Source organism: Salmo salar, chromosome 22 (assembly GCF_965601325.2).
Source record: "Salmo salar chromosome 22, fSalSal1, whole genome shotgun sequence".
Lineage (NCBI taxonomy): Eukaryota > Metazoa > Chordata > Actinopteri > Salmoniformes > Salmonidae > Salmo > Salmo salar.
The window spans coordinates 35,245,862-35,253,037 of record NC_138312.1 but is presented as its reverse complement, the minus strand read 5'-3'; the positions used below and the strand labels follow the sequence as shown (position 1 = coordinate 35,253,037).

At 38.5% G+C, this 7,176-nt stretch overlaps 1 non-coding gene across 1 annotated transcript; it reads left to right on the top strand.

Moving 5' to 3' along the window:
- The first annotated feature begins 1,164 nt into the window (after window positions 1–1,164).
- On the top strand, window positions 1,165–1,254 carry trnar-ucu (transfer RNA arginine (anticodon UCU)). Its single transcript is given in 2 exon segments — window positions 1,165–1,201; window positions 1,219–1,254. It is a non-coding gene; the product is annotated as a tRNA-Arg (tRNA).
- Window positions 1,255–7,176: the final 5,922 nt, after the last annotated feature.

Sequence of the window (7,176 nt, the reverse complement as noted above, 5' to 3'; positions counted from 1 at the left end):
ATTTTTTTGCATACAATATAGCTCAATATTTGAATTATTTATTTAATTGTCTTTTTTGCTCATCTTTATCAAGGGTGCCAATAATTTTCACCTGACTGTATGTAGCCTAGGTATGTATACAGGTTGTAAGAAACTGTTAGCACAGGTGAGAGGAGAGCGTACGGTTCTTTCCGCCTCACTAGAACAACATGGAATACACGTCTCTGCATCCTTTCTACGGTAATCTTTTGCAGGGAAACTATGTATGTTATCTCATGCAATAAATGGGAACCTCACTCAACCAAATATCTATCAACTTTTACTCTGATAAGCCAATTTTATATGGAAGCGTCATCAGTGGCGTTCCACAGCTCTGTTCTCATTGGCTAATTCATGGTAACGTCTTGGTAGCCGTGCCGTCTCTGATTGGTTGGTGAGTGCAATTCTTCGTAACTTCTTGGTAGGAACAGGGATATGATTGGTTTGCTCTACCAGAAATTTCCTCGACTATTGTTCCGAACCGCCAGTACAATATTGTAACGAAAGACCATCAAATTCCTAATGTGTAAGAGATGGTACTGTGACTGTGCTGGAGTGATGTAACGGTTGTGTTGAGTTTATGATGGGCCTATGTTTATTTTATTTATTTACTGTTTTTTACCTTTGTTTAACCAGGTAGGCAAGTTGAGAACAAGTTCTCATTTACAACTGCGACCTGGCCAAGATAAAGCAAAGCAGTTCGACACATACAACAACACAGAGTTACACATGGAGTAAAACAGACATACAGTCAATAATACAGTACAAAAACAAGTCTATATACAATGTGAGCAAATGAGGTGAGATACGGGAGGTAAAGGCAATAAAAAGGCCACGGTGGCGAAGTAAATACAATATAGCAATTAAAAAACACTGGAATTGTAGATTTGCAGTAGGTGAAATGTAGCGTAATAATATATGACCAAAAAACTAGAGTTATTGTAGGCCACAGCTTGGGTCATCTATTTTGAAACCCCAAAAATAAAAGCGTTTGATGGATTTTTTTTGAGACTTTGGATTTTACTTCAAATCGTGTGCAGCCTATTTCATAACCGCCCTAATCTTGACAGAATGACGTGTAGATAAAAAGATGGACATGTTTCAAAGGCGAGGGTCGTATTTGAAACTGCTTCCCAAGACGTCAGCGGCTCCGTGGCGCAATGGATAGCGCATTGGACTTCTAGGTTAAAGATCGTGGTGATTCAAAGGTTGTGGGTTCGAGTCCCACCGGAGTCGAATTTTTTTACCTGTTGATAGTGAAACATGGGTATAGAATGACAATGAAACATGAGCATTTGCGAATACGCAAAATGTGCTTAACCTCAACTATAATAATAGCTCGACTATTCATCTCCATTGATAAGCCGAAAGGCCTATCTACACACACCGTAGCATAATCTTTCGCTGACATTCAAGGAAGATTCACCAAAAGTTGTATACTTTTATTTACATCAGATATCGGGTCAATAGTCATAGTCATAGTCAATAACCAAATAGGCGATCCTTTACTATGCATACAATCTTGAAACATGTTAAAATACTGTGCTGGCAAAAGTTGTTTGCGAACTGCTTGTTGCTCTCGACGTGCTCGTTCAGGATTACGCAGCCTGAAAGCCTGCGTAACAGTGCACGTGGCGTAGTGGGTGTGGACTCGGAGTTGGCGGCTGGTGCTGGAAAAGGCTTCCAGACATACAGTGTTGGAACAGAGAAGTGCAACGAAAACCCATCAGTCACCATGAAACATATAACTTTTTTAGTAGGTTGATGGAAAAACACATCATCAACAGAATAATTCCGCTATGAACAGCAGATATTGAACACACGCAATGGTGCCCCAATCTCTGATAGAATCTCCATAAATAGAAAGCATTGGCTGGATAGCCTATATCCCACTAGGAATTCCCAGTGTAGTTCATCCAGTATTACGTTTAACAGAGGTCTACTACTGAGTAGTATCAATACAAGAACATAAACAGGTATGCCGTCATGTTTTAGCAAATACTGACCACATTGTTCTTGAGGTGACATTTGGTTCTATTCTTATTTCCTATTGAATTGTGTGGTTATAACAAGGCAAAACACTTAAATACAGATTAGGGAATTATGCGTTTGAATGCTGCTATTTTATACTGCAGAGACGTTAACTTCTGGCAGGCAGAGAGAAGCTGCATGTTTGCGTTCAATCAGACTGAAAACAATATTTCACTCTCTCACAAACTTGCAGCATCAGCTCGCTCTAGATTGAAGCCTCTCTGCACGCTGGCTGTGGTCTCACAACTAAACATAGACTATTATATTTGACTAAAATCCGTCCCACTCCATTTAGTATGATATGTTACTTTACATTAGGTAGTATGATATGCTACAATAGGGTAGACAAAGAACGAGAAGAGTTTGAATACCCCAGTATTATGGGCCCTTTGTTTCTGCATAGGCTGTTCAGACGGAAAGAATCATTCATTTTCATTTATCGTCTACATGAATCAGGCATGCAGGCCTGTTATATCTACTATGTTACACAACATTGACGATAAACTGTAAGGTATCTCTGTTACCTTTATTTTCGGCAGCCTTATGTCATGACCGTCACGTTAAAATAACGGATCTCTCCAAGTTGATATTATGAAGTGTCCTCCCTAAACGATAAATAAAAAGTATAGGCCTATACCATCAATGATCTTAATGTAACCGGGTGCTCATTATTCTTCTATTTCGCTAACATCGATTGTTTCAGACCCAAGCTCATGGTTCTGCAAATAGCGGGACAGCCCTTATACAAAGTGATTTGTCCATTAACAAACTAAAGTTCGAGTCAAATCTTTAAAAGTATATTGGTATGTGTCTCTACACTTAATGCCAAGGATCACCGGGTGAACTAAGGCTAATAAAATTCATGTGAATAACATACCTGCTCATATTAATTACACATTACAACAACATACAATTGTCTCAATAATAATATAGTTTAATTTATAAACAAACATTTATTTTATGAATATGTTAATAATAATAATATTTTTGATTTATCATGTTTTCAATCTTATACAAAAATAAATGACTGTCAAAGTCAGTAAAAAAAGGACACGCATCATTGTTAAATGTGCAAGTTCCTATTCTGAGGTGATTCTACAAAATAATAGAACTTATTCAACTTCACACCAGACAGATTTCAATTTGCAGTATAGCCTGTGACAGATAAGTGGAGTTGGAGTGGTTTGTTGGTAATCGATTGAGAGAATTTTTTGAATATTTAGTCAACTGAGTGTTGCCTCTCCAACCCGGTGACCGAGTCAGCCCAAGGCGAGTCAGAGGTTAAAAGGTCGAAGTTGAAATGGGGAGCAAGTTCCAATCACCCAAGGAAAGCAATGTAGTCGAGGAGTAAGTGAAGAGCTGTAAACACCAGTAAACATGCAATTTGATGTTTCTAATTGAAGTTAATTTGGAACGAGTGAAAACACTAAAATAAATCTTTGAAATGGTCTGTAAAAAGGTTCATAACATTATCCCCACTTTTTCCTGAATTTAATCTAATTCATTCCGATGCAGCAGAAACCTATGTTCTTAAATTTGTATTTTCTTAACATGTATTTATTTTTAAAACGTGTAGGCTATACTTCAGCGTTCTGATATCGTTGTTTTGCCTTTTAATTGTTTATTTTTCAATGAATATCTGACAAATCCAGATTCTGAACGTACCAGATGTGATCTCCCCACTCACTACCGTTCTCACTTTTCTCCCTTGTTTCCCCAAAACATGTCAGCATAATGCGGAAATCAATAGTGACTAGTCATTTGTAGTTTTCCACCATAATCCACATTTTTATGGCCGACATTAACTTGCCAGCAGTCATTTACCGTGTTTAACTTCATTTAAGAGACGGAAAAATATTGCACGGTTGCACAAGTTAATATAGATCTAGCCCAACTTTAAAACATGTTTTGTTGGCTGCACTTAAACCTCGAAAGTAATTCGTTTTGAATTGAATTAGGCTAATTGCTTTTTTCCTTTAACCATGATGCTCACTGACTTCGGTACCAGAAGGACTGCTGATAAAAGTGATGAAACCTATCGAGAAATTATCGGAAATGAATTTCAAGACCAGAACTTGCTGTGTCAATTAAATGTAGCCTACTTCTTTGTAGGCAGTTATAGGACGTGTTATCCTTTTTGGCGTGTTTTTAGTGGGATCATTTTTGTTTTTTTGAATGGCCAGTTTCATAATTACGTTTTTTTGATGTTAGTCATTATATAGGCTCTGAGATTGTAAGGGGTTGATATGCTATTTTTACCAAATCATATCTCTCAAGTTGCACTAGCTTAATATTCTTTATTCTTTTCTCAGTCTTAATATCTCACAGTACCGCCTGTAGGCCTACTCACGTACATGTAGGCGTATTTATTACCAGAACGTCGAGGTCAATAATCAGACAATAATCATCGTATGCCATTCTGCATGCATTTCGATTGCATTGAACTTGTACAGTGTCGAACACATTTTCCATGGGATTTAATTGAAAGGGTTTACCATGTAGCCTATTATCCTTTCCAAGTATTGTGCCAATAGTTTATCTGGGCTATTTAACACAAAAAAACATTAATCATTGTGTTAGGCTACACGATAACTAATTTCCCTTGCATAAAGAACCGGCACGTGCCACTCTTTCCTGACATTGTTCACGCACGGGAGCTGCTTTAAGACCTTTTTCAAGATGTTACCCGCAAGACATCTGTAATAGAGAACACATTGGGAATATGAAGGAAACGCCTATATCTTTGTTCAGCTTGAAATTAACATTTCCATTGTATCAAAATGTATTATAAAGGATCGTTTAAATTAATATTTAACTTATCGCGCTTAATGAAACCATCATAACCTATCATGAGGCCTACATAGATGCTTCACAAACAATTTATAAGAAAAGTGATGGGTGATATAAAACGTCCATACATCTTGTGCTTGGCCAAATGTGGCATAACCGTTTTGACACCCTTTACCTATTGTTACATTTGCTTTTGAGTGCTTTGAAGCTGTACATCCTTATTTAGCCTACATAATGAAATCTGTATTCTAATAATTCTTTGCTGACTACCAAAGTTGTTGAAGTGTTCATGTTACTGACCTGTTACTGCGCTCTCTGTTAGCCTACATGGGGATGTTGAGAGTAGCCCAGGGCCCCTATTGACAAAGCGTCTCAGAGTAGGAGTTCTGATCTAGGATCAGGTCCCCCCTCTTATTTATTCTGATCAAAAAGGTAAAACTGACCCTAGATCAGCACTCCGAGATGCTTTATGAAAATGTACCCAGCTCGTGGATCTGGGGCATGGGGTGCAGTCATAGCCCACTGAGGTTTGGTATGATGGAGGCAAGAGGCAAGTGAGCAACATCACTCAGAGGTGCCCTGATAGATCTTCCAGGGCTCTGATAAATGATAGGATTGGCCCGTGCACACAGAGCCATCTCTCTTTCTGGGTCCATCTCTCTCTTCTTTATCTTCTCCTTTTTTCTTTCCCTCTATCACCTGTGCTCTCCTTTTTCTCTCAATTGTCTCTCCAACTCTTTATTTTATCTCCCCTTTCTTTGCTACCTCAGCCTCACTCTTTATCTCTTCCTCCATCCATTTCTTCTGTCCTTTGTGACCTCTCTCTCTACTGTAGCTCTGACGATTTTCTCTAAGTTCATTTCTAAAATGTAAGGTCATTTATAGGCGATTGAAGAACGTATTTTTACAACACCAAGCCTTCACATTTTATCACTGTTTAGACAAACATGTCACACTACTTGATAGCAAGTACCTTTGTCCTCTCTCTCTATATATTTGGGCTCCTGAGTGGCGCCACGGTCTAAGGCACTGCATCTCAGTGCTCAAGACATCCCTACAAACCCTGGTTTGATTCCACGCTCTATCACAACCGGTCGTGATTGGGCGGGGCACAATTGGCCCAGCATCTTCCGGGTTAGTGTTTGGCCAGGTAGGCCATCATTGTAATTAAGACTGTTCTTAACTGACTTGCCTAGTTAAATAAAAAAATATATACCTCTGCCAATTGTTTCTTGAAGACCTTACAATGACCCTTAAACTCTCTTAGAACTGGGTTTAGCCTGTAGTTGGACAACATGGCTCCAAAATGTGATTTCTGTCGTGATTGCTCTGACCAAGTGTCTTATTACAGCAGCTCATTTGATAGCAATGGGGCACAGTTGACCCTCTTAGTTAGCCTATAGGAGACCACGATGTTAGGGAACTTTGAGCACGCACGTGTGTAACTCGAATTTTCACACATTAGGCTACCCATTGACGTCAATGCATGATTTAGAGCTCCTCGTTTAAAATATCATTTGAAACATAAAAAACAACCAGAGCTGTTGGTTTCTCGTCGCCTCCATAGGTTTACCTGAAACAGGCTGGCCTGTCAAGCGCCTGACTTCAATCACAGCTTCAGCCTACTTTTCAGAAGTCATTTGATCCACCGACCTGTGATGACGTAGACTGCTTAGATGGGTCCGTAGGTTTGTCCATGCAATGGTAGCCTACCCCTCGCTTCGAGTTGAGGATCGAATACATTTATTTATTTATTTAACCTTTATTTAACTAGGCAAGTCAGTTAAGAACTAATTATTCTTTACAATGACGGCCTAATTTAGTCAAAACTTTTGTGGAAGTTTTTCATGATCTGGAAAACAACAGGATTCAACTTTGTATTTGCTCTGTTAGAATATCTAATATTGAAAGGAAATATATCAACTCGGAAAAAAACATTCGCCGACTGAGGTGATCTAAAGCCATTTATAATCCGTAGTGGACCAGTGACTTCATTATGGACTCATGATAATTTCGCAAGCTGCATGATGCGGGTGGGCTCGAATGGTAAGGATAAGGAAGATCAAACTTCTATTTTGGTGGTGTTTATATTTTTGTGTGAGGTCAACATTCATAAAACATTTTAAATATACCCTGCATATCTAGGATTTATACCATTTATGTTTTCAAAGTTCGTTTTGAGAACCATTCGAATGTGCCTTGTGCCACTGTGCCATTACGGTATATTGCAGTACAAGACTCGGCACATATTTATTATGTCATGCTTGCCAAAAATATTTCTTAATTAAGATTTCTAATATAGGTCTACCTTTTCCAAACTGTAATCACAAAAATAAA